Raw genomic sequence first — 27808 nt, forward strand, 5'->3', positions numbered from 1 at the left:
TTAAGCTGTGTGTTTTTAAGCGATTATCAAAGTTTCCTATATCAAAGTAATAATAAATAGTACTTCCTTCCTTAGTAGCAACCTTAACTGAATTGACAGTCACACCACAACAACCCTCTATGCCAACTTCTTATGTTTATAGATATTCTTTTAGCACCGTTCTCCACTGAACTGTGGCATCCAAAAGGTGAGTGACACACACAGGAAAAACACAAGGACAAGCTGTGCCACATGAGCGTGAAAACTGATTTTTTTTTAAGCTGCCCTTTGCTGTGACTGACACAATGGAGGCATGGTATCTTTAAACGTGTGATAGCAAGAGGATGTAGGTAGCCAGGACACATATTCCTTTATTCCTATGTCCTGTCAAATTGTTCAAGCAGTTCCTTTCATCAGGGGAGGAAGGAGGAGGTAGCCTCCTGCCTGAGTCTGTCGCAGTAACAGTCGTCTGGACGTCTGGACCAATCGATAGTCAGAGATGAGTATCTGTCTCCTGTTACTGAACCTCTGTCAGACTGTTCTGCAGACAGCCATGTGCTGCTGGGGCTTATCATGGAACAACACAGGAAACCTGATGCCACACACAGAGGTGGCAGGTAGTGTTCGTTACTGTACTCAAGTACATGTTTCTGGTATCAGTACTTTACTCCACTACTTATTTTTCGGACGACTTTTTACTTTGACTTCTTACATGTTGAACACAAATACCTGTACTTTCTACTTCTTACATTTTGAACACAAATACCTGTACTTTCTACTTCTTACATTTCCCAAACAGGCTGGTTCCTTTAGTTTGAATGTGTGTTTGGTGGCGTGATCATTATTATTTAGAGTCATTGCGTGCCTATTGATTTGAACACGATCCGTGTATCCATAATTTCCTGGTCTTCTCTAAAGAAGAGGGACCAATGAAAACGTTGTCATGTTGCCGTTGTTCAGCATGGAAACATTCATTAGCTAACAATGACATTATTGTTCTATTCATATAAAGGGAGGTCAGGTACTCTTTAAAACAGCTGCTAGTTATGGGTACTTTTTAATTAAAGGTAGGGTAGGTAAGTTTGAGAAACCGGCTCGAGATCGCTAGAATTTGAAAATACACAACCGGAGAAAATCTGCCACTTCCTTACAGAGCCCCTCCTCCAACACACACGAACGCGCACATGACCAATGAGGGCACGAGATAAGTTTGTGCACAGATGGAAGGCTGACAGGCAGGCAGGCCATCCAGTTATTTTAGCCGGGCCGGCTCAGATGATTGGTCGTGCTTTTTACAGTACTACGGCTTCCATAGATGACATGTTTTTATGGATTTTTTGTCAAAGCACTTAAGATATTCATTGCTATCGGGATGTTAGAGCATTCCATGGAATATAACAACAAGTGTATCTCGAGCCGGTTTCTCAAACTTACCTACCCCACCTTTAAGTACATTTCAAAGCCCATACTTCTTTACTTGAGTAAAGAAGTTTAGTCAGTACTTTTACCAGAGTATTTTTAAACACGAGTACTTCTATGTGAGTAAAGGATGTGTGTACTGTTGCCATATCTAACACGCAGGGCGGACGCTGACACTTTCCTCTGTCGCTAGTGACAGGGTTTGTCAAAGTATTCCTGGAGTTCATCATCCACCTGGCCTTATTTGCTCACCACACGGATGAATGTTCAGCCCTCTTGAGAAATGCTTCGCCACAATGACCTTGACGCTCAATTGATGCATATTTTTCCATTTAGTTAGAGCCTCTGTGGAGCGGGCACCGTGTTGTTGGGTACTGATGAACCACTACGAGGGGCTACGAAGAATGATCCTCTTTCAATAATTGACAGCATACTAGCCTCAAAACGAGCAGCTACTGTATACAATGGAGCAATATAAAAATCACACAGAAAGTCGAGGAAGCAGCTTTCACAAGCTTTCAGGCAGTTCTGCATATATTGACATGGCAGAATAATAAATAGGAAGGTAATCAGAGAGGCGGGTAGTCAGAAAGACAGTGTGGAGTGTAGGGCGAAGTCTCTGGTGTATGTACAGGACTCCTACAATTGCAAATTTCCTGCACAAATCTGCAACAACTAATTTGAACAAAAACAAAAAGAAACAGTTTTGCATCCAGAGGGACAACGATGGGGTATGCAGGTTATGGAAAAGGAATACATTACCATTATTTCTGAAGCTTTAGTGCCTACACGTATTTATTCACACTGTCTTTTTTTTTACAGTACCTTGGGTTGTTCAGTGTGTTTGCTTTGATGTAAGCCATAATTATCTGCAGTAGAGTTTAACACAATGTCATGATGCTTCATGAAGGAACACTGGTTGAATCTGGAGAAACATGGATGTGTTTGTGGCGCTGCAATCTGATCTTAAAAGTGATTTAGCAATAGGTAGTGTAAAACATGCAAAGATCTTAATAGCTTGTGTTAGATTGTTAGATTTGGGCTGTGCAGTATTCTGAACCGTGTATGCAACTTATCATTTTAATGTTTGCTTATGTTAAGTGTTTGACACCAATGACCCGTAAACACATGCTCTTTTTTAATGCACACTGTTAACCTTTGTGAACATTTCATAAATTCAGTTGTTTTTTTATGGCCTGTAGCTTGTGGCCTGGCTGCCGTCCAAATTCAAATGTGTTTTTGGCTGAATTGCAGAAGAGATCAACAATCCCCTGAAAGAAACTGGGAAGCTTATGAAAAAATGGGTCTGTAAACACACATATAAATCCAAGATGGCACACATACAAATATGGCTGACCTTGAATCTAAAATAATACAACTGCGCAGATTTGTTACCTTGTTGGGTGCTTTTTAGGGCTGTGCAATTAATCGTATTTTAATCGCAATTACGATTTTGGCCTGCCACAATTACGAAAACAACATAATTGAAAAAAACAATTATTTTGCTTTGCTAGGTTGTGACAGTGCACTGCAACATATTTGATCTAACTAATTTTAGTCTAATTTATTTGTATTTATCATATTTACATATGTTTAGTAGCTTGTTGAAGTGCGCTCCAAAATATTTGTGGATCTTGTTTATTGGTATTTATTATTTTGATATTATTCATATAAATTATTCTTTTATTTTATTTATTTTTGTATTGGTTTTTCAGTTGAATTATACGTTCAGGGTAATCAACAGTTAGATACAGAAAAGATACTGTTCAAATTATTATTTGTATTTGTTTTAAAGTTCAATAAATGGATGTTTTCAAAGTCAATGAATAATCGTATTTAATAATCGTGATATCAATTATTGACCCAAATAATTGTGATTATGATTTTTGCCATAATCGCACAGCCCTAGTGCTTTTTATAAAACACATTCTCTCTGTTCAGAAAGCAAGAGGCTACTGTGTGTCTCCAGCAGTAATGAGGATATTTTGAGCACCTTATGGTGGTTTTATGACAACATTGTGAATATATCCATAAAAAAACCGTGTTCCACTGAAAAGCGTCTTTAAAACTCACTGGCACTCACAAAATGAGGCATTTCTCTGGACGAGGAATGAAGGAGATTTACTTTAATCTTCCATGTTATTTCATTTCCCTGCCTCTGTGTCAGTGAGTTGAAATTGCAGATGTCTTCTCTCAGTGCTTAAGCCCTTTGGCCATATGCTCATGCCGCACAGACCATGACACAAAGGGGTTTTTAATCAGTCTTCTCAATGACGGAGCACATTCTGTCATTAAAAACTCCAGGCTTTGAGCCTTGCTTCGGCTCTCGCCTCTAAGTCTGTTGGTTGCAGCGAGGCTCAAATTGCGACGTCGCTTTTCAAAAATAACTTTAAAGTTTTGTTCACATCTTTGAGGGTTTCTGATCTATTTGAGCTGGCTGGAATCTGATGCTGTCCAAATACAAATGTGTCCCTCTCTGTCTGGGTGAAGATTGCATTTCTGTCACACTATGATTCGGAAAGATGGTCCTCTTGTGTTGCTCTCAAATGGTTTCTGAATAAACCCAACTGTAGGCAACACAAACACAATGGTGAAACTACTAAGTGCTGCTATGGAGATATTTTGCACTCATTTGCACTATGTACATCATATTTTGTTATATATCTCCTACTTGAAGTAAACGGTTATTTTGTGGTTTTTTGTAATTATTGAGTGTTCTTGTATTTGAATGTGTTATTTTAGACCTCGGGACTCTGGGAAACAGTATTTGGCGGTGGTGGCGAAGTCGATAGGGACTTGGCTTGGCAACTGGAAGGTCACCAGTTCGAGTCCCGGCAAGACCAAGTGCTACCGAGGTGTCCCTGAGCAAGGCACCGTTCCCTACACTGCTCCCCGGGCGCCGTCCACGGCAGCACACTGCTCCTAACACTAGGATGGGTCAAATGCAGAGGAACAATTTTGTTACATAGTACCTGTACTGTGAAATGACAATAAGAGCAATTTAATTTTATTTTATTTTATTTCGATCTTTCTGTGTGTACAAACATATTTTGAGATTGACAATAAAGTTGACTTTGAGTTTTGACTTGACTAAGTAACTGAACTTGTTACCTGTAACTACACGTAACTGGTTTAAACTACATATGAACCAGGGATGTTATGTTTTTATAATATAACTCAAATCATTTTTTTACAGTATCCGTGTCCACCTCCAATTTGGCAGCAAAAAGGAATAAAACCATTTCCCTTTGGCAAGCACGTGTGGTGAAACGGTGTCAAGCTGACAAGTGCAAACAGCCAAAAGCTAGAAAATAAAAGATCCTTTCCATCTCAAGCTGCTCTCCTGGAGCTCAGCCAAGAGTCCAATTTTAATGCACACAGGAGTTATCTGAGGGTGAAACCGACAAAACTTTAATGGGTAAATATTTGAACTTTTTTTTTTTAATTGAATTAATTTGCCCTCAAAGTAAACATTATTCAACAGCACAGAACATTATCATAAATTAAGCCTACTAAAATAAGATCCGCTGTTTTGTGACCTTTACGTGTTGTTTCAGACATAAAAAGTATTAAACGGTTGAACCTTTGCTAATTTGAAATTGTAATTATAAACAGCCTGGAGTTTGTTTTGGAGGGCTTGCTGACTTTCACCTCGACCTGCAGCGATACCACTCGCATTATTCAAATTGGCTAAATGTTTCTAACCTGAGCAGAGAAACAGCACTGCCTCGGGATCAGAGTGTTGAGTTTAGAGTAAAGCTCACGTCCACAGCACCTGAACTTGTTCCTGATACAGATGTTCCCGCTGAGTGGTGTGTGGTAGGGTTGCTGCCATGTTTGCTGACATTGTAGAAGCAGTTATGAGCTCTAAAAATGGATTTCTCTCCCATTGCATGGAAAGTATCTCATTAAACTCGGCTGCAGATTGCTTCTTTGACTCCATGTTGTGGGAGCTTTTTGTTTCTCTAGGAATATACGGCAAATGCAAACACTAGTCCTGGTTATGGGGAGTGTGGGTGCAGAATGCAAGGTCTATTTGTTTTCTTATTTTTTCATGTGGTATATTGTTTGTTTTTGGGCGACTGTGGCTGCGAGGGAGTGCGGTCGTCTTTCAAACAGAAGGTTGTGGGTTCGATCCCAGCCCATGCAGTCAACATGTCGATGTATCCTTGGGCAAGATACTTAAAGGTAGGGTAGGTAAGTTTGAGAAACCGGCTCGAGATACACTTTTTGTTATATTCCATGGAATGCTCTTAACATCCCGATAGCAATGAATATCTGAAGTGCTTTGACAAAAAATCCATAAAAAAATGTCATCTGTGGAAGCTGTAGTACTGTAAAAAGCACGACCAATCATTTTAGCCGGCCCGGCTAAAATAACTGGATGGCCTACCTGCCTGTCAGCCTTCCATCTGTGCACAAACTTATCTCGTGCCCTCATTGGTCATGTGCGCGTTCGTGTGTGTTGGAGGGGCTCTGTAAGGAAGTCTGAAGGAAGTGGCAGATTTTTTCCGGTTGTGTATTTTCAAATTCTAGCGATCTCGAGCTGGTTTCTCCAAAATGACCTACCCCACCTTTAACCCTGAGTTGATCCCGATGGCATGGCCAACAGTGTGTGAATGTGTGTGAATGTTAGGTCCTAGAGTAAGGTACACTGCTACTGCTCTGTATGAATGGGTGTGAATGGGTGAACGACATGTAGTATGTAAAGCGCTTTGAGGGGTCTTAAAGACTGGATACAGCGCTATACAAGTACAGTCCATTTACCATTTGTGGGTGGAGTTAGTAACCTGGCTAACATCACCTGCTCACTTGGGTTTTGCATGGATAGAGAGGGGGGGTGAAATGTTCTGTTGGCCGTGATTTATTCGCAATTTCTTACCAATTTCCCACCACAATCACCATCACACTTGCACCATTACTGCTTATTTATTGTATTTTCAAATGTTTTAGTTTTGTAGTAAATGGTCACATGAAGGCAAGGAGTGGAGTGGTTTTGTGTGTGAGTGTGTCAAAGTGTTTTCTTCCAGTATTTAGCCTGTTGCAGCTCCTTTTGGAAAGCAAACAGCCACAATATGATGCTCTTAGAAAAGGATTTCTCTCCCATTATAGGGAGCTTATTTATTTAAACTCGGCTGCAGATTTGTTTTTGCACTCCATGTCCTGGGAGCTTTTTGTTTCTCTATGAATTTGGCGAATGCAAACACTATCGAGGTGGTTGTGGGGAGGGAGGCCTGCAGATTGTTTGTGCTGACAGTGAAAGAGCTGTTATCACAAACTGAGGGCTGTTTTCTCCTCGGAGCTTGCTGCCTGTGTTCATGGACACGCGATTGCATTTGTGTGTGTTGGTGTAACAACCTGGCTTCTGTCCAGCAGCTCAGACTGTCTAATAGCGTGTGGACATCTCATAAAACATTGCATGCTGGGGGAGGTTTCAAAATGTTTTTGCCTAGATGGCGAGTTTGAATTGCTCCGGGATGTTGCATCACTTCAGCTTTCCCATGTGACGATAATTATCCGTTGTTAACATGAGAGTCAGCAGAAAGTTTCTTCCAAGCCCAAATATTAGTCTGAAAGGCATGTTTCAGAGTCGATATGCTTCTCTTTGTGGTTAGAAAATAAGCTCATCAGATCACTGTTGAACACCAGCAAACTGCCGATCAATAACAACATAATTATTTTCACAGCTTGAGAGGAAAGTCCTCAAAGGGCTTCAACTATACTGTATGAGAAATGTGCTTTTCTGTTTTCTCCGTTTTCTCGATCTTTTTATGCGTTCTTCTCCGAGGTGCAGAGGGAGCATCAGGACTCCCACACAGATGACTGTGCAGATGCCTGAGAGGAAGGCAGGGAATACATCACATCTGCGGATCGATATCACTCCTCGGGGCTCGCAGGTTCACTGAATATTAAGCAACCGTGGGAAAGTTATCTCGTCACGTTCCAGGTAAGGAGAGCTAAAGCCAGCAATTATCCCATCCCCCCCCGCCCCCACTGAGGGGAGGCAGGGTTGTAATGAAAAGAGAATCTGAAGCATTTAAAATCTTGTATTTTTATAATTAACTCCATTCGGGGGAATTAATTTGACTCGGAAGATTGGTTTCCTTGCTCTGTGAATGAGTTGTTGCGGGTGTTGATTATTTCTTAAGCTACAGACAGAAGCTATCATGCCTCAGTTTTCACAAATATACCAATTACACAAAGCTGATGTGGTCATTTCAATGTTGATTTTTCACACACCACATGAAGTGACAGGTGACATTAAGCCAAGCTACCAAGTTACATTTTCAAAAAAAGCTGAGACAACATTTTAACGAGGCCTTATTGTGCTTTTTGGGGTTTCCCCATTTCCTGTGGTGTGTTATATAGGTTTGTGTGCATGTACAGTCTAATATGCTATATGTAATTTTCATTAATCTAAACATGTGATATATTATTCAACCAAATTAGATCTGATATATAGAGTTGACAGTAGATAACATCCAGGTCTTAAGGAGATTACTTATTTGTAAGAATATGCAGCTGCATGTGTTGACTTACTTGGCTAAAAACACTCCGCACACTTTTACAAATGGGTCTGTGAGGACACTTCAAACTGATATTACCCGAACATCCATCCTGTCAAGTGTTTTGTTTTCCTGCAATAGAAACCTGTGAATATCTTCTTGTACAGGGTGAAGAGAAGCAACATTATAAAGTAGAACTCTCTCTGTTTTTATGCCCTTTGTTAAAGTTTGTCACCTCCTGCGAGCTGAGAGGCTTCAGCCCCGCATGATTTAAGCTAAGATGGGAGTATTTTTAAAATCCCTTCCCAGCGCTGCTTTGAAGAAAGCAAAAAAACACTCGATTGGGGAACATTTCCACATCCCTGGGAAACAGCCTAATGAGCAAACGCCAGTCCTGTCTGACAAACTGTGATCTTACCAGAAGTCATGTTGCAATATCACAACACCCATGGGGGGAATGTAGTCAAGCTGTAGCAGAGTCTCGTGGGTAAACATTGTTAAGACAGCGGCTCTGTAAATAGAACAGCCTGCTAACATGTACAGTGCATCAGTGATGGTATGTGTCTCTGCGGTAGGGTGTGTGTCGTGGCTCCCAGAGTGCCACCAGCCCACCATTAGTCTGAGCTCTGTGTCTCTGTCAAAGTCCCTCAGCGTCCCCCTCCTCTCCGAGTGGAGAGACCGTGACAGTTAGCAAGCGCCTCGGCTGCACACATCACTGATACTAATGGGGACGGAAGGCTGGTGTAGGGTGGCAGAGCTCTTTCTTGTGTGTGTGTGTGTGTGTGTGTGTGTGTGTGCATATGGGGTAACCAGAGTCAGGATTACACGAGTGTGGTTGCTCTGCGGCACGGAGATCAATTCATGTCGCTGCGGCAAATGGCATGACAACCAGTCTCCTCCCCATCGCCATCTGCCTCCTCTGTGCCAATTTGTCTCGGCACATCCGAGTGTGTCCGTGCCCTCGTTTAACATTGAGCAAGAGCACAAGACGGGGAGGAAGGAAAAGGAATAGAATGGAGCGAATAAGGGCCACTGATAAAGAAAGGAGCCCTCAGGGTGAACAGGGAGAGAGGTTAACTGGAGTTTATCAGAGGGCAAAGACAAGGAATATACTCAGGGGGGCATCTCCGTGTGCTCAGGTACAAAATACACCTGCATCGTCCTGGATTTTAAAACTAGGACTGACACGTCTTCTCACTTTCTGCCAATGTTTTTCATCTAAAAACACAGAAATTCCAAAGATTTGAATCTAAAAGCATGACAAAAACAAACTGAGACCGCTGATATTCTCAGTATGGTACTGATATTGATATAATATGGTCTCCCTAATTTGGTAGCTTTAAAAAAAACAGGTGCCAAGACTAGGTTCCTGCCGACAGGTGGTGGGGAGTGGAACAGAGTTAATGTGAATAACGATATGAACTAAACTGGTAGGTGACTGCGGGGTTCAGAGTTTAATTCAGCGCATTTACTTTAAGTTGTGCAAATTGAAACAGGGCCGGGTTAACAGAGAGCATCCCGTTGTTCTGGTTTGGCATACAGAGAACCGTTTTGTTTTTTCTACTAAAGCATGTGGGCCGTGAACAAATGTTCATACATGCGAAATATGTAGCAAACTGTGCTTCACTTATGGTGGGAAGGACACACTGCCTGCATTGTCAAGTGAGTGGGTGACAAGATACGAGAGCAATGCCACTCACTCCCTTTCTGCCTCCGTCTCTCTAGCATTTTTGGCACGATAATACCTCTATTCATCTCGCCGGTCTGATCATGTTTCACGCCTGTGCGACCGCATTGACTGCCGTTCTGTCCCATTTCACCCCCTTTGATATGTCTTTGTGTCATCAATAATGACAGGCAGAAAATGGCCGTCCACATCGGGGGCCCCTCATGCCACCTCGATGCCAGCAATCCAGTTCAATACCTCGTTCATATATACTCTGCCGTCCTTCCTAATCATCATGTATTGTTTCCCTGCTGTCAGCAGTGGGCTTCTATTCATTTTGACTGACGCACAATACTCCACAATGGCCTCGTGTTGCACATGTGCACAGCTAGCCAAAAAAAGAGATCACAGCACAATGGTAGCGCTTTGAAAAGGGGGCATGAATAAAGAGTTGGCCCGACTGTCAAATCGCTGCAAATAAGAGCTCAGCTAGCTACCGGAAAACAACAGTGTGTTTGTGTTGCATAACGTAAAGCTACGTGTCTGTTTGTCTACCTGGGTGTGTGAGGCAGAGCGTTGATTGAAAGCTCTCTTTGTGCCACTTTGGAAAAACACTTCAAAATCATGACCTGCACTAGCTTATACAATCAGGTATGGGTGTAATGAAGGAAGGCTATTAACAGACAGAGGCAGACATTTCTCTCTCCATTTCTGTGGCAATCTGAGCCGCACACGATTTTAACTTGAACAAATATTATTATTTCCAACGACCCACAGTATTGTTGGTTTTTCCTGGGACACTCATGGGGTTTCATTGAGTGTCTTTGATGGACAAACACTGTTGTAGGTAGGGCTGTGCAATTAATCGTATTTTAAATCGCAATTACGATTTTGGCCTGCCACAATTACGAAAACAACATAATCGAAAAAAATGATTATTTTGCTTTGCTAGGTTGTGACATATTTGATCTAATTTATTTTAGTCTAATTTATTTTTATTTATCATATTTACATATGTTTAGTAGCTTGTTGAAGTGTGCTCCAAAATATTTGTTGATCTTGTTTATTGGTATTTATTATTTTGATATTATTTATTTTTGTATTGGTTTTTCAGTTGAATTATACGTTCAGGGTAATCAACAGTTAAAAAGATACTGTTCAAATTATTATTTGTATTTGTTTTAAAGTTCAATAAATGGATGTTTTCAAAGTCAATGAATAATCGTATTTAATAATCGTGATATCAATTATTGACCAAAATAATCGTGATTATGATTTTTGCCATAATCGCACAGCCCTAGTTGTAGGTATTTCAAGATACTTTACTGATCAACAAGTCCAGTATGTTTTGTTCTCAAAAACCACAATGAGGTCAACAAAACAAACGGTCAAAGCTGAAAATAGATGACATTTGTGATATTTATGACGATGCAAAATGAGAAAACAGGAATCATAATTGTACTTACAGAAAGGTTTTGTGACGTCCAATGCTCCACCAATCCACAAGTCTTTAGCTCCTTCCACTCCTCTCAGGATTGGGTCTGTATCCTTGTAGGGGTATTGGGGGGGGGGGGGGGGGGTCAGTGGAGTGTCAGGGGTTGAAACCCCCTTTGAGATTCTTCCCTCTAAAAATGTTCAGTCTTCCACAAACTTCCTGTGAGAGCAAACAGAAACAAACATGAGAATGAACAACAGCACGAGAGCACCAGCTGCACTGCAAACACACCGGCTGAGAAACATCAGGGGTTTGTCTCTTTGGCTTTTACGGGGCCGATGACCCTCTGAACCCGCAGAGAGGGGCTCCATCTTCTCTCAGTGCAATCTCCTCAGTTACTCTGCTGTCATAACATCACGGCTAACACAAGCAGAGAGGCCATACACAGAGCCAGATGTTAGGCAAATCATGGCGATGAAAGGAAGAGGGCTGCGTGGTTCCTGGAAGATGCTTAATGTTTCCTTTTTAATAGGAGAACATGCACTGTAAAACTACTTTGGAATAATGTACATACAGTATATCCATGTTCTGTTGATGCACATTTGCTCAAATATATATATTCACGAACATGATATCAGTGTTTGTGTCCAAGTGTAGTTACTGTATACTGAAAACATAATAGACAAGTCACGAGTTCAGGATGATTGTGTCCAAACCTCCACCCACACTCTGTTTTCATAACTGACAACGTGGAATAAATAGTGTGAAGAGTATCAGGACTTGTGTTACTCAGGATCATGTCTGCTGCTCAGAAAAGTAATTGCTACCAAAAGGAAAAGCATGAAAACCAGATCGGTGGAGAGGTATGAGTGACAGGTGATCACTCTGAAATGTTCGCACTTTAAAAACGCACTGAAACGCCTCCATTGGACTTCTTTGTTTACTACCGTGACATTATGACATCACTATGTAAAACTCGCACTTCTATTGGCTAGCGCTCCAACACATTGTACGTGATAGAGATGTCCCGCCCCTTAGCCTAAGTGGTCGACCAATCACTACAGAGCCGGCCAGCTAACCAATCAGAGCAGACTGGGCTCTGGTTTCAGACAGAGGGTGAAAAGAGGTGCTGCAGCACAGGCAGTATGAGAGAAATAAAGAGCTTTTTGAACATTAAAGCATGTCACAGTAGAAAACAAAACAAAAGTAAATATTAAATCATAAATCACAAATATGAACGTTGCTTTCTTTAGCTCAGCTCACCAACTTGACTGCCAACCTTTTAACAGCCTTCTACCCGAGCTAAAGACTAACTTCCTGCTCTTGTAAGTTCAGAAACCTCCCAACAAGCACACACACACAAACAAACAGGCCGCACAGTGGTGACTAACGAACAGCAAGTATTCCATGGATTTTCTGTAACCGAGCTTACCTCCTACACAGAAAGTTTCACCTACGCACTTACACCCACAGCCTCATGGTACACAAATGAGGAAGGGGTTTGGGATGGAGGTTGTGACCGCAGAGTGATTACTCATGTTCTTATCCCTGGATAAAGCGCGTCCAGCTCACTGACTCTGAGCTGCATTGCTTTCCCAATCCCTCCTGAAAGAGGCGGCTGACTGCAGCTGCTGTGAGCTCAACACCGTCGACTCCCACCGAGGCTTCTTACAGCCACTGAAGGCCTGTAAATACTTAACAACCTCGGCATCCTGCACATTAAGCAGCGCTGTGACAGCCTTGGCCCGCTCGCTGATGGTGACTTAACCTGGGCGCTGTAAAGATGGCCGTAGTCACAAAGAGGGCGGGTTAGTGGAAAGGTAATGGACGCCGTAACTAATGACAGCAGGTCTGAGTCATGGGACACACACACACACACACACACACACACACACACACGTCATTGTGGACAGGCCACAGCTGTTTCTCCTGTCAAAAATCATCACCATCCCATAGAGCTGGGAGTTCAGACACAAGTCAATATCACACTCTTAATAAAAAGGCCTTTTTTAATACCAACACACAGTAGAGTAGAGATGGGAGAAAGATGAAGCAAAAACTAAAAATAAAGATGTATTGCTCCTTGCAATAGATCCTGAAGTCTCTGAACTTTGATTAAAGGAGGATATTGTAGCCCCACCATCTCTCAAACAGCACATTAGATATTAAGGTATGATGTGTGTTGCACTGTGAAGGTTGTAGCATATTATTCCTATTACTTTCCTGCTGATCAAAGCCATCAAATGAACAACTTTCCCTTATATTGAAGCGCATTGTTGTGTTTTACATGAATTTAAAGTCTTTCTTTGCCATCGGTCGGCTGTATCTAACAATTATTTTCAGTATCCATTCATCTGCAGCTTATTTATGCTCGATTAGACACAAAAGGTCTTGTTTCATGTCTATAACAATGTCAGAAGATTATGAAAACACACTAAAAGTTTCATAAAGCCCCAGGTGAAATATTCTGTCCAAACAAAAGTCCAAAATGAAGAGATTCACATTACAGATTAGTTCAAAATCAAAATAGCTGCCGATTAAAGTGTGAACGATCATTTAAGAAAAGCACATTGGAGAAATGCAAAACATATGACTCAACTCCACCTTCAAAAAAACTATTTTTGATTTAAATTAGCTTGAAATGCTGAATTAGGACATCATGTAATCATATCACGATTAGATTACACTGAAAGTAAATATTAAATCATAGCCCAGCCCCGAGTGCCAAAGCTCTAACAGCGTACCCTCAAAAATAACATGCTGATAGGATAACCAACATGATTACCAGCCGCTGGCACGGAGGTAAGCTGAATCAGAGTTAGCAGATTCGGTTAAAGAGGACACAGGAAGGCTGTGTGTCTGTGTGTAGCTCGGGAAGTTTACAGTTAAGCTTGAAACAAAGAGCTTTACTCGTTTTGTTCCGTTGTTTTCCGGCCCGAAACCTGCACACAGCAGGTTCCAGGATCGATTTGAGCGAATGAGATCAGCTGGTGGGACTGCTGTCCAGCTCGGTAACCTCAGCTGCTGCAGCTATTAGACCCGGTGATCATATAACACATGGGAGATGAAGGATAATGTTGCCGTGATTGTTTCATTGCCACACAGCGATCATTGTGCCCCGGCATTAGCGGCGTCCTATAATTTCTAATCTCATTTCCTGGAAATAGCCCCGCTGAGAGGCCGCCCTTTATTCTGCCATAATAGTTTGGAGGTGAGCCCCATTAACCAAATGAGCTTTTTTCAGAGCACAACATTCCTATTAACGCCACTCAAACAATCCCTCATCTCCTTGAGCTTCCACAAAGACCACAAGATCCACCGAGGCGTCATCACACTTTTAGGATACTCAATCTCCCCCGAGCAATGTTGGCCTTCCCTTACCAAAATCACCCCCTAAACAGATTCATCCCACGCAGACTGACACACCACAGTCCCCACCTCCACTCCCACTACTCTCTGGAAATGTCCCAGCAGGCTTTGCAGTGCTCACTGGGTTGTGGTAGTGATCAATGGCCCCTGGCTGTGGGTGTCGGGGGGGGGGGGGCCCTGGGCTCCAGGAATGGAGGTATTAATAATGCAAGGTCCAGGCCTGTCATATCCTCCATTAGCACCGGAGAGGCGGGAGGCCCACCGGCTGATTGATTACTAATTAGATTAATTGCCGTCTTTTAGAGAAGGAGGAGAATGTAATAGACTGGGGGCGTGAGGGTAGAGGAGTCTGACAAATGTCCAGTGAGACTATTTAAAAAAAGGGTTTTCAAATTAGGAATAGCTCATATCTATTCCCTCTGAGATGAGTGTTCAATACGGGAAAGAGTCTTTGTTATAAACAAGAATTTAATTAAAGTTCAAGCCATTACTTTTAAAATGTCAAACACATCCACGATGCACCTGCGTATAAAATAAATACATCTGACCACACCGCTAACCGAGGCAGACACGCGTGTTGCAGTTTTCATTTCCCCTTCCTATTCACATTAGTGTCTTGTTAGCTATCACTTTCTCCAAAACACAACATGATAAGGCCCTTCAGTTTTAATGTGTGATGATAGTGTTACTGAACATTTGCTAAAGGGTGCAGAGGTGTGGGGAGATTGACCTAATCTTCCCACTGTCCTTTGAAGATAAAACTAGTCAAACAAAGCTGTGGACTTCACATTGAGTCTGAGGGGCAGACTAAAGGGAGCAGCAGGACTAATCCACTAATATCTTCATGATTTAAAGCATTCCACTGCATATTGTAGAATATCTTAAACCTCAAATGTTTTCTCAGAAACAAATTATTGTTCTGAATCAGTTGAAATATGTTTGCCAGTTTTCCAGTTTGATACTAAAAAAAATCATTTGCTGGCCACTTAGTGTCATTGTATAACCTCCGACATGATGAATGCGATTCATTTTAGGGTGAGGACATATTTATTGCAGAATTGATTGGAAGCAAGTCTGTGGAAAGTTGTTCTACTTCATTTCAATTATCCTTGCTTTTAATGAATACAACTGGTCATAAAAGTATTTTTAGGAACATTTCCATCCTGGTAGAAAAAAAACGGAATATAGTAGTCGGTGTTTAAAAACAAGAAAAACTGGCATTAAGCTTAGAAGTCAAATTAATTGGCGGGCTTGTATCATCATCACGGCTGCGATTATTTCTGTCCAAATCACAGCTTCATTGCTAACAAGTGGCGAGGCAGGAATGCGTCTATGATTTCTGAGCATGAGACTAATTGGCACATTGGTATGGCCACACTCATTACAAACACCCACACTCAACATAAATAGCCTCACACTTCTGAGGGGATAATGCCTTCCAAATAGGGAGCTGCATTATTTGTCTCAGCCTGTCTCTGCACGGCTGCTTCTCGCCAACCTCGGGGGGGGGGGAACAGACCCAACGTACAGTGGTATGTTTAGCAGAATAAATGTGCCGAATTGTTCATTTCCAAGAGGCCTGTAAAAGACATGAAATTTGGCCCAATTGCAATAATTACATGAACGAAGAATGTGGTGCACATCCACACCTCTGATATAATGATGTGCTCAGTAATGGGAGGATGGAGCGCCTACGATGGGCTCCTTCAACATGGGACCGCTTATCTCATGTCATGAATCATACAGATTGCTCCTTATCTCGCATCTTTGACAGTGAGATGGGTCTTCATGCTTTCTTGTCACAAGTGAGTTCTTGAGGAGCTGTCACGATGGAGTGGAACATTAGACCAATTAATTATTTGGCTTTTCCATCGTGCTGGGAAGCGTCCCTGAGGGAGAGATCTGACAAGGCTCTTCACTGCTCGACTCCACTGCTGCAGCAGCAAATGTCTAAAGATGCTATTGTGTGTTGGACTGCCAAAAGTGAAATCAGTTGGCACATCATCCCAAAGGACAATAATCCCACACATTCATCAAGCATTCAGAAAATGTCAAAGGTTTCCGATGCCTTCAGGTCTGCAACCAGAACCACAGTAAAGCTGAGGCTAGAAAACAGATTCCAACTCTGAGAAGCAGACTACATCCTGAACAAAATACATCCTGAACAAAATACAATATTGTTGTGATACTTTTGAAAGAAGATCGGTATGATTGACTTGAAATTGAAGTGTGTAATCTAATTCAACTTTAAGTGGGAAGATACTTTGGATTTGGCAACCAGCCCCATTCTGACATTGATTCAAGAAAAGACCTGTAGCCACTGAAAGGTAATGTTAAACTATAACAATCACCCACCCCCTCCCACAATAATGCTGTAAGGTTTAGCTTGATAAAGAAAAATGCTTTGTGTTTATAAGATAAGAAGATAAGAAGTACTTTATTGATCCCAAGTCGGGACTTTTTTGTGTTTATGCTGTTTTTACTTTAAAGGGGACCTATCATGCAAAATGCACTTTTGCACGTCTTTTATACATGAATATGTGTCCCCGGTGTTCCAGGGAACTCACCAAGTGTCAGAAAACACAACCCTCTCTATTTTCCTCCATACCCAAATCTCTAAAAAAGGGGCTGCAACGGATCTGATAAAAACTGATCCAGATTTGAACATTGTCCTGACGTCAGGACGGTGGTGCTACGGCTATTGGGCCAACTCCACCAATCAGGAGGAGACAGCCACGGCCATTGCCGTTAGAAAGCGCTGGAGACGCTGTAGTACATATGCCAGGCCTGTAGGTGGTGCTGTTCTCACTGAATCAGCCCTTGCAAAAACAGAGCTAAAAAATGTCAAATTGAGCAAAATGAGGCATGGCTAAAATGCATGATCGGTTTGGTATTTTGAAGGAAAAAAAGTATAAATATGCCTTATATAGGTATGGTCCTACACTATATTATTCAAATATAGCATGATAGGTCCACTTTAACAAATGTATTAACACAACGCAAGATCTCATTATAGTCACAGTTAGTGTTTCTTCTGTCAGTTTCCTTGCCTCGTTCTGCATCTGCCTTCTTTCCTCCCTCCTTACCTAAGGCTGCCTCCTACCCTCTCCTCTCAGCCCCTGTGGCTCACTGCAGTGACCACATGCTGTGCTAAGTGAAAGCGACCCTGACTCGTCCTTTTTCCAAACCGCTCTGGCTGACGCCCCATTGTTTTTCCTCCGCTGGTGGTTGACAACTGGCCTTTCGGCTGCGGCGCGCTGCAGCGTGATCTCTAGCCTCGGCGTGTCGGCGTCTCTCTGCAAACACAAGGCCGGGTCCAAAGCCAAATCGCACCGGGAACAAACGGCAGACTTGCACCTTTTCGTCCTGCACCTTTTGAGTCGAGTAGAAAGTGTTCCAGAATAAATGGAGGCAGTTCTCAAGAGGTGGATACTTGCTTTTGCTTTCATTGCCTCATGCAAGTCTAGTGCAGCTAATGCATAATATTGTTTACGCAATAAGGATAGGTCTACGATTTGAAATTCAATGAGGATGCAAACAATTTCAAGCCGTCTTCCCTTGAACATTACTTGGCATACTTTGAAGGGTGAAAGCGGTAACGCTAACCTAATAGATGGGCTACAGCTTCAGTGCAGACAACATGATTAGATTTTCCTCATACTTAATTCCTTTATCAAAAAGCAGGGATATACCACTAAAACAAAACGCTTGTACCGGCAGAGTTTCAACAGAGGGCTGCTCTTATCGCCCTCACTGAATAGCACTGGGGCCCGTAATGTAATAGCCTAGCAGTGCACTCATAAATCACCTGAAGAGGCTGTATGCCACGTGCACTGACACTCCCAATCTGCCAACCTGTGTCTTTATTAAAGAGCATGTTGTACCGAGAGGCGCCTTTTCTCCCCACAGTCACTCGGCAATAAACACCTCAAACCATATATTTATGCAAACACACATACTTTCCTCTGTGGGCACAAATGCTATTTTTTCTGGGCCATTAAATAAAGAATGTGTGTGTGTGTGTGCAAGACAGTCAGACAAAGTGGCATTGTTTTTACATCTTGTCACCCTGCCTCTTCACAATTACAGCAATTGTCTCCCTCCTACTACGAGTGAAGCATCAATTAGGATGTATGAATGTTTGATTATTTTTTTCTTAGTGAATCTCTTCATGCTATCAACAAAGTGTACACTATCGAGTGATATGTGACGTGTGTGTTCCCTTTGTCCTTCCGGTAACTTTGACGGCTAAATTGGAAAATGTCAAAGTAAACAGCACGGGAGCTGTCAAAGAAATAGCAATGAAGCGAGTGTCAGTATAGGTCCTATGTGTTTGCAGGGAGGAAACACACAGCTCTTTCATTTGTTCAATTTAGGGCTCCTTTGTACGCTAAACGAAGAAGCCGAGCGCCCAATTTGTTACACATACAGTCGATTTCATGGGACCTTAAGGTGCTCTTCAACATATCTTTCCAACTAAACACTGTGTGAAATCATAAACCTACTTGTTATCCACGCTGTCTTCACTGCAGTAGCCTTTGAGCAGGGCAGTCAAATGAGAAACGGCCCTCGAGAAGCCGTCCTGCCCTCAGAAAAAGACTGCAGTATGACGAAAATGCAGACTCAGCAAACCTCACATAGATCGTTAAGGTTAACTCAAAAAGCAAAGGTCTGCATTTTTCAGACAATATTTCGAAAGACCTGATAAATAAAAATAATTGTACCCTATGTGTGCTTTTGTCCCTGCCTTTGAATCCTTCATACTTTAGAACTGAACTGAGTTTACTTGTAATTGTTGTGTTGTTACTGTACAATGGCTATGGTTGTTGTTCAAATGTTAACAAGTATGATGTCTAATTTCTGCCGAAAAAAAAAATAGCACTGCTTTAAACGGGACAATGCAGAAAGACCTCAGAAAATGCTTCAACTATTGATTTTCAAAGTTACAAGGTCAACTTTATTTAGCTCAAGTTTTTGTAATCACAGTTTGATTGTCAGTTGGACTTTTGTTGAACTCAGTATAAAAAAAAGCTGTTTGTCAACTTCTGCTAGGTTTGTGTATGCCCTTGGACAAAAGATTTGCCATTCGCATATGATGCATGCAAGTGAGGAGCGAGTCTTCTTGAAGGAATCCAAGACGTCAAATCTCTGCCTACACTCGGAGCTATACCACTATATGTGCCAACTAAATGTGACTAGAAAAGCTGCAGGCTGCCAACGAGCTCCTAACCAAAATCAAGCAAATCATGAACAGGAAAAACACTAAATCCCTTTCTCCCACTCAGTTCTCACAAACACAAGACGTACCCCTCGGTAAACACCAGCAGCAGAACACATCATGCAAAGATAGACTCGCTGCTGAGAGACGGAAATGTAAACCGCGTGGAAATTCACAGAAAATAAGTCGGTACACTCACAACACATAAATTGTTGAGGATGGGGATTGAACCGAGGCCCAAGTCGGGGCTGTTCACTGGAGGTTTCACTTTCTCTGGACTCCTGTGGCCGTAATCTGAGCAGTGGCAGCGGTCCAAGACCCTCTCCGAGGACCGTCCTCACCCACAGAGCTGCTGATGCAGATCTCTCTGGCCACTCAGGCTGAAAAGTCTCCAATTCTCAACGTTATCCCTTTACACCGTACTTGTTTTCTTATCAATGTGAACTGCAAAAACCTGTATGGAATTACATTTTTCAAACAGGACCATGTGAATAAATGGCCATTGAATCTTTAGGGACGCAACTTGCACATGACATACATTTGAAGACTTAAAGTGGACCTATCATGCTATATTTGAATAATATAGTGTAGGACCATACCTATATAAGGCATATTTATACTTTTTTTTTTTCAAAATACCAAATAGATCATGCATTTTAGCCATGCCTCATTTCGCTCAATTTGACAATTTCTAGCTCTGTTTTTGCAAGGGCTGATTCAGTGAGAACAGCACCATCTACAGGCCTGGCATATGTACTACAGCGTCTCCAGCGCTTTCGAACGGCAATGGCCGTGGCTGTCTCCTCCTGATTGGTGGAGTTGGCCCAATAGCCGTAGCGCCACTGTCCTGACGTCAGGACAGTATTCAAATCTGGATCAGTTTTTATCAGATCCGTTGCAGCCCCTTTTTTAGAGATTTGGGTATGGAGGAAAATAGAGAGGGTTGTGTTTTCTGACACTTGGTGAGTTCCCTGGAACACCGGGGACACATATTCATGTATAAAAGACGTACAAAAGTGCATTTTGCATGATAGGTCCCCTTTAAGTTTGAATATAAGTTGACTACAGCTATTATCAGAGACGGTCATCATGGGACAGCCCGTGTGGAAATGGAAAACCACAAGATGCAAAAACATAAAGAAAGCATAACAGTCAGGTTGGTATCTGGGCTGAGAGCTCTGACCAAACTCAAATGGGAACAACAGCAACCTTAAAAAAGCTACCATAAGTTGAAATGTATTTACCGGTCAAAGTAAGGTTATCATTTCTTGTAAGCTTACTCTGTGATTTTTCTTTCTCACTTTCTTTCTCTTTTTCCCTCAAGTCTTCCTGCAAAGACACCAAGATGATGCCGCCTGATAAAATCAAGATTGACATATACGTGTACCCCTCAAAGCTTTTATACAGGTGAGCAAAAGAGACAACTCTTGACACAGAATGTGATATTGAAGTTTGCAATTAACGAAACAGATGTGGCTTCTTTTGTTATCGTGGCTATGCCCTCCTATACGTCAGTAAAAAGTCGATGACTGCAGCAGATATTTGCATGCTTTGTAGATATGATCAATCACCCAGACATAATCAGATCGGAGCCAATACGTACTGCATTGCATGACCCAGAACAACACGTCTTTCCCCCGTCCACGCGGCACACCTCCTGTCTGAAGCTGGTCAGCAGAGGATGAGAGGACGGAGAGAGATAGAACTCCCGCTGCACACATTGTGTATCTTGACAACACGATCAAACACAGCCTCAAAGCAGTGGAGGCTGAGCCACTGTTTGTTATCTTGTCTGATTTGAAACGTGCCACATGCAGACCGCGAAGGAGCAAGGCGGACAGGTAATCCAGGATTACAGCGCCGACGTGTCATTTCCATGGACGTGTTATTCCTGCTTGATCGTCTTTTGGGGGAAACGTAGGGTCCAACCCCATTTGTCTGCTCCAAACTGTGCTCTGGCACCCATCAATGGCGCTCCGTGGACAAGCATAGACGACGAGATAATGAGCTCCCGTTGCCTTGTCAACGCTTTCCCTTTTTTTTTTTCCCGACGGCCACACTCTCAAGCTCCCGTTTGCCCGTTTCCCCGGAGTGCAAAGCCTCTCAGTAAACAAGGCATCTAGGTGGTAGATGAGATTTCATATTGTTTTAAAATCCCTCCAACAGGCAGTCACAGATAGACCATCCAGCCACAAGTAGTTCACCGACTGCTGAAGGGTGGCGCGGTGTGCATTGTTCATGGGAAACACTAAAAACCCTCAAAGATTGGAAGCAAAGGGAAGGTAGGGGGTCAAAGTTTGCATAATATCTTAATGCCAGAGTCTGGTTATTAGTGCGATGACAGATAATGCCCTTTATGTCTGAAGCCCGAGACAGACGCACTTGTACTGCACTTGGCCTAAGTGACTCCCGGAAGCCATTACATTTCATAAAGGGCTCAAACTAAGTGATATTTCGCTCTTATGAAATGTATTTGAGTGCTTATTCTCCATAAAATGAGCCTTAAGGTGGCCACTTCTACTTGGAAGTGTTTTTAATACAACTTTATTTTATGTTTCCCTCCTCTTCGGTTTAATGCATGGCCCAAAGTTTTACCCTCATTATTTCCTCAGAACAAAAAGGTCAAGTAGAATACATACAGGTAAAATAAATCGTCTCCAATATGGGAGTCTATTGGCCGCTTCAACAGGCAGCCCCAGCCAGCCATACAGTACATTTCCGAAGTGATGTTTTTTTCTAATCTGCCGTGAAATAAAAATATATTGAAGTAACTGTCCCAAGGCTGTGTACTTTGTGCTTTGTCAAGAGAAGTAAAAGCAAAATAAAGACTACTTTAAAGCTATTTCTGAACATTTTGTGCTTTTTTGTTGATTTGTTTATATATCAATTTACTAGACAACACATTACTTTTTGCTCTCTCCTTGAGGATCAAAATGGACACCTACAGTGACATATTCACAATGACATTTTCCTGTGTGTTTATGGCAGTTTTCACATTGTTATCACGGGTGTTTTTTTAAAGTTAAAGCCTGCTACTTTAGAAGATGTCATATGGATCTACAAAGTGTTCAACAACAGAGAGGATAAATGTAAATAATTACTCACTCAGTGTCCAATTTCCACTCAAGTCACAGTCGAGTGTAAATAAGTGTTTTATTCCAAATTTGAGTCGTTTTCTCTCAGAGTTTAAAGCTCCTCACTTTTTCACGCACTGACAAACATGGCTTGTTTGAGTCACTCCACATTCCCCATGCTATATCTCCGTTTGCATCATGACATTTCCTGCAGGGTAGCATTCCCCCCTACCTGTGTGTCACACAAGAGTGTTAAATACCAAAACACAGACACACACACACTGTCTGCCATGATGAGGCAACTACTCAAACATCAGACACTTCAGTTTTTGTTTACCAGCTATAATCACACTCTGAAATGAAGCCAATTTTCTCTCCGTCGATAGCACGCAATTTGCCCATAATGGTCTATTTTGCATCCAGAATCCCATCTCTTTTGCAAGCATTTAAGCGCAATGTTGTCTAGCAACTGCTTTGTTAATTCAAATGCACATTTAACGGTCATGTTTCTCCCTCAATATTTATGTTCAGCCATGATTTTATAGACATCACTAGAAACATGCATCGGTGTATTCAGTGTTGTTACTGTAGAGTAAGAGTTCTGGCACAGCGTTTAGACGGGCTAATGTTTCTCTCCCCTCTGCCCTCCCTCCCTACTGCCTCTTTATTTCTGTTTGAACAAAAAGGAACAATATTTCCTTTACAAAGCAGCTGCTAAGACAAAGACACAAATAGATAAACACAGCCGCTGCCGATGTTCTCCAAAATGCTTCTTCGTCTCTGTGGAGCTCAGTCAAGCGCATGAAAACTAACCTCTCACCTGATTCTGTAAGAGAAGTTTTAAAAAGCTGTTTTGTATATTCAATGTAGAAAAAACGAGATTCAATATGATTCCAAATTGGCAGTCGTCCAGCACGAGGGAGGGAGATGTTCAAAAGGTAGAAAATTAAGATGTAAAAAGTGAAAAAATCTAAAATAACAAGAAAAAGCGCGTTGGGAGCCTTTCTCCAAAAACGTTACTCTGTCCAGATCCTCGTCTGGATCATGACGTCAGTGTTGACAAACTGTAAACGCAGGGCGGTAAATACATGATGCCCGTCACAGAACGTACTCTCAACTCCCACAGAGCCTTATGCCAATTGCATGAGTCATAAATGAAAAGACAGCCGACCCCTTCATGCTTCTTTTGGAGGGTTTGTTCATTAACGACTGGGGTTCGGCCCTATGTCAACATACGGGACAGAGAGGTGGTCTCACCCCCGCCGCCATTTCGTGGCCTGGCATAGGACGGCGCTCTGTAAAAAAGGGGAATCATGGAAACCAGAGGGTCTTGGCCCGGCTTCACTCCTGCTTCGGCTCTGCTAATGGCTTTCCTAGTTTAGGGCTGCCATTTGTCAGCTTGGCTGATGTGTCTGCCATGAGGATCATTCTCTCCCAGCCATCCATCTCTCCACCATCAGAGGGAAAGAGCAGGCGTGTTGGCGAGAGCGGTGAGGGTGTACTCCCAAAAAAATCAAACTCCCTAAATTAAAAAACAATCGAGCTTTAAACTTGCAGGTAGGGTTAGGAAGCGTACCGAGAATTGTGAGGATGAAGGAATACATTTCCTCCAGGATTTGAGTTAAAAAAGACAAAACAAAAAAACTTGGCATTCGGTTGAACAGAAAGAGAAAAGACACTTCCTCAAAAACACAGAAAGCAAGTTGAGCTCCTATTCCTGGAACATTTTCAGTGGGCTATGAAAAAATCCAGGGGTCCGTCTCTCCTCTCAATCCATTAAGTGATTCTTATTGAAGACTTGCAAACAAGATCCAAACAGGAAACATTAAGTCTCCAGAGAAAAGAGAAACTAAGCGATTCTGCCTACGTGAGATGGAGAACAGAGCGAGTGAACGAGGTGTGGAGAGTGAATATAAAGCAGGGAGATGTGGGGAAAAAAAGAAACCAGAACATATTTGGGGTGCAACAGTGTGAGGGGAAGAGCTGAAAGAGGCTGCAGGGTCATTTCACGGCCCTGCAGGCTGACTGATACCGACAGGTCAGCTTGAAGCCTCGCTGCCAAGAGAAAGCCTCCACAGGAAGAACAGGGGTCTGCTCCTTAACTCACACTCACACACTACATGCAAACACACACACACACACCTCTCTGCCTCCACCACAAAATGATTTCCTTTTCAATCTACCACGCAATAACCGAGCCATTGTTTATTGACCTCTACCGTGATGCTTTCTCACCAAGAAATCGCTTCTTTGGCTCGAGGCGGAGAAAAAAAGAAATATGACTGTTCGACTCAGAGCTGTAAATCCACAGCTGAATTTTATACATTCAGATCAGGAAGTGATGCGAGGGCCTGGGGGAGGGAGCAGCCTCCCTGACAGTCAAGATGATTGGCTCGTCAAAGAGGACAACTTGATGTTATAGCCGTCATTAGCGCAGAAACAAATCAATTAAAAAAGGGAATCACAACGCTAAAGGCCTGTGGATACACTAGTTCCTGAGAGGAGGACGCCTATACAGTCTGTACTCAAAACATAACATTGTTGATCCCCTGTCCCATTTCATAACCAATAACATTGAATACCCACATTTTAAGATAATGACTGCAATAAAAGTATACCAATGAAGCAAACCGACCCAACACAGACTGCTCCGCCGAACCACTTTTATTCGTGAGGCTATTACTGCTTTGTTGCTCCATTATTTCCGTCTAAGTCGAGATACAAGCTTTGTTTCCAGGATATTTAGCTGCATCTATTTCCAGACCCCATGCAAATATGAAATCACATTTGATCATTTTAAATTGAGGGTCACAACAGATAATGGACATCGTTAGTCGTCTTGATTTTGGTTCCCTCCATGTAGTTAGATCAACTAACAGTCCAAAGTAAGAAATCATACATCTCGTTGCAAGGATACAAAACAGCAAATTAAGTGTTTGCTATTTTTGCTGAAAAATGACTTGGTTGTCCACATTTTCTGTAAATAACCTAATCAGTTAAATCCAGTTATTCAAAGACTATAGGTCAAGTTAAAACACAACTCAAATAAGGGGCACTTTTTCGACTCAATTCGTTGGAGGCTTTTACATTTCCTATTTGAGATGTAGATGCTCTCCATGTTTCCAAGCAGCGATGAGGCGGTTGCGTTGGATCCGTCGAGGTGGCAACCTTCTGCCTCCGACTGAAGCCCTGTGACAGCTCGAGTCGTATTGGCTGACGAGCATCGGGGAAGCAGGTGGGCCTGCTGAGGCTTATCTGCCAAAACAGCCGGGGTTACACCACACCTCCCACCGCAACAACTGCCACGACTCCACGACCTCACACGGGGAGAATGAGAGGAGAGCCACGGGGAGAATGAGAGGAGAGAGGCAGAGATATGGCAGGTTCTGGGAGGAGATGAGCAACACGCAAATAACCGGGAGAATCTTCAGATCCTGGGAGCTATACGAGGGTGCTGTCTGTAGAGAAAGCTGGTAAATACAGGGAGAGGACAGATAAAGGGTGAGGAAGGGTTTGTGGAGGTGGACCAGATGGATGAAACCTTTCCCTTTTATGTTGCTAAACTATATTTATCAAGGTGAAGGTTGGGTAGCATTTTTGACACAGGTTCCAATGTCATACCGTTTCCTTTACTGAAATACCTCACAGGGCTTTTTCTACCTATACCTCCTGCTTTCATTTACCAAACATATTTGACTCTTTAATGTGTTGAAATCATTCAATGTCTTTACACAAGCAGCCTACAAGAAATACTGTTTGGAATGGGCTAATATGTGTAGTTATTACTTTAGGTCACGAAGTGGTACGTCAAAGAATAAGCAAGACTGAATACAAATATGATTAGTTCAGTCAAATTGTATACATTTGTTTTCAGGTATTCAAAAAGCCATGAGGTTTCAAACCTAGCCCTTGTCATGATAAATGTGTTCTTTAAATTCAAGTGACTTTCAAAATGCAATGTACTTCTTGTCTAAAACTCAGTATCCATTTACGGTATATTGTGGGAACTGCAATTGGAGATTTATTAAACACTTCTGTGACTTTCTGTCTTAAAAATCAAGCTCAGAATATCCTGACACTTGGGTGCCGTAAGGAACTGTATTAGACAAGAATGTTTACATTTCTATAAATAAATCCCAGGTACTATTCAAAAACTGTGAAGTTTGTAATTGCCATATCTCCACTGTAGCTAATGTGCACATTTTTATTTGGTAAATTGGTTTGGAGAGTTTGCCCAGCTTGGGAGGGACGGGAAAAAAAGAGAGAATAAATCTGTGTAAATCCTGTCAGTCTTCTTCCTCTGCTCGTCACCTGGGAACAACTTGAGCATGGTTCACCTGCGTCTGGCCCCTGAACCTCTCTGCTCACTGGAGCGACTGCAACACACCATGGCTCCACCGGGGGCTTCACCATGCCCAGAGTCATCTCCGGGCTGCTGGGGTGTTGACTAATCAGTGACAGGCTCACCGGCAGGCATCTCTGCTGGCTCTTTGTGACTGTGAGATCCCAGGTGTCACTTTAATTGAGACCTTGATATTGCCTTCGGAGCGAAAAGTGGAAATTGTAGGGAGGACATGGCAAGCTGTACCTGAGAACAGCTGATTACACAGTGCGATAACGCCGACTGAAGGCCACAACAAGGACTTCATCCACCTAAATGTTTCAGCAATGCACCCCCCATGTTTCTTATACCACAGAGGGAGAGGGGAAAGCATTAAGCAAGCAACTTAAAGAGAGAAAAGGGCCCGTCTGCTGCAGAGTCTTCTCTCTCTGCAGTGTAACGACATTACAGCAGCCCCCCCCTCTGATTGATGAAAGTGCCATGTCTGCAAGCGCCTCTTTTACATAGCAGAGAGCCTCCCCTGGAGCCCGCAATTCATCATCTGACAGTAAGAGGGAAAGCATTCATCTTAATGCATTACAGACCCAAACAGGTCCGAGGTCACACACTGCTGCCATGAATCCCTGCGTCTGACTCTTAAAGGGGAGGAGATGAGATCGCTGGGGGATTTTCTAAAGAGGGGCACAGGAAGAGATGAGTAAAACAATACTGTCAGATTAATGTTTGTATCAGATTACTAACAGTACCTTCATCAGGACAGGTCATCAATACAGCCGTTCCTAAGAGACGTGAATGTTTCA

At 42.4% G+C, this 27808-nt stretch overlaps 1 protein-coding gene across 4 annotated transcripts in view; it reads right to left on the bottom strand.

Moving 5' to 3' along the window:
- The window catches only part of sema6e (sema domain, transmembrane domain (TM), and cytoplasmic domain, (semaphorin) 6E), a 180398-nt gene that overhangs the window by 104696 nt on the left and 47894 nt on the right, over positions 1 to 27808 (bottom strand). For 2 of the 4 annotated variants that reach the window (XM_034145698.1, XM_034145695.1), the window contains exon 3: positions 11037 to 11224. The gene's annotated coding sequence lies outside the window, so the exon portion shown is untranslated. Of the gene's footprint in view, positions 1 to 11036; positions 11225 to 22697; positions 22812 to 27592; positions 27680 to 27808 lie in introns of those variants that run through there. The other 2 variants (XM_034145696.1, XM_034145697.1) reach the window with 2 other exon arrangements.

Source organism: Trematomus bernacchii, unplaced genomic scaffold, assembly GCF_902827165.1.
Source record: "Trematomus bernacchii unplaced genomic scaffold, fTreBer1.1, whole genome shotgun sequence".
Classification (NCBI taxonomy): Eukaryota; Metazoa; Chordata; class Actinopteri; order Perciformes; family Nototheniidae; genus Trematomus; species Trematomus bernacchii.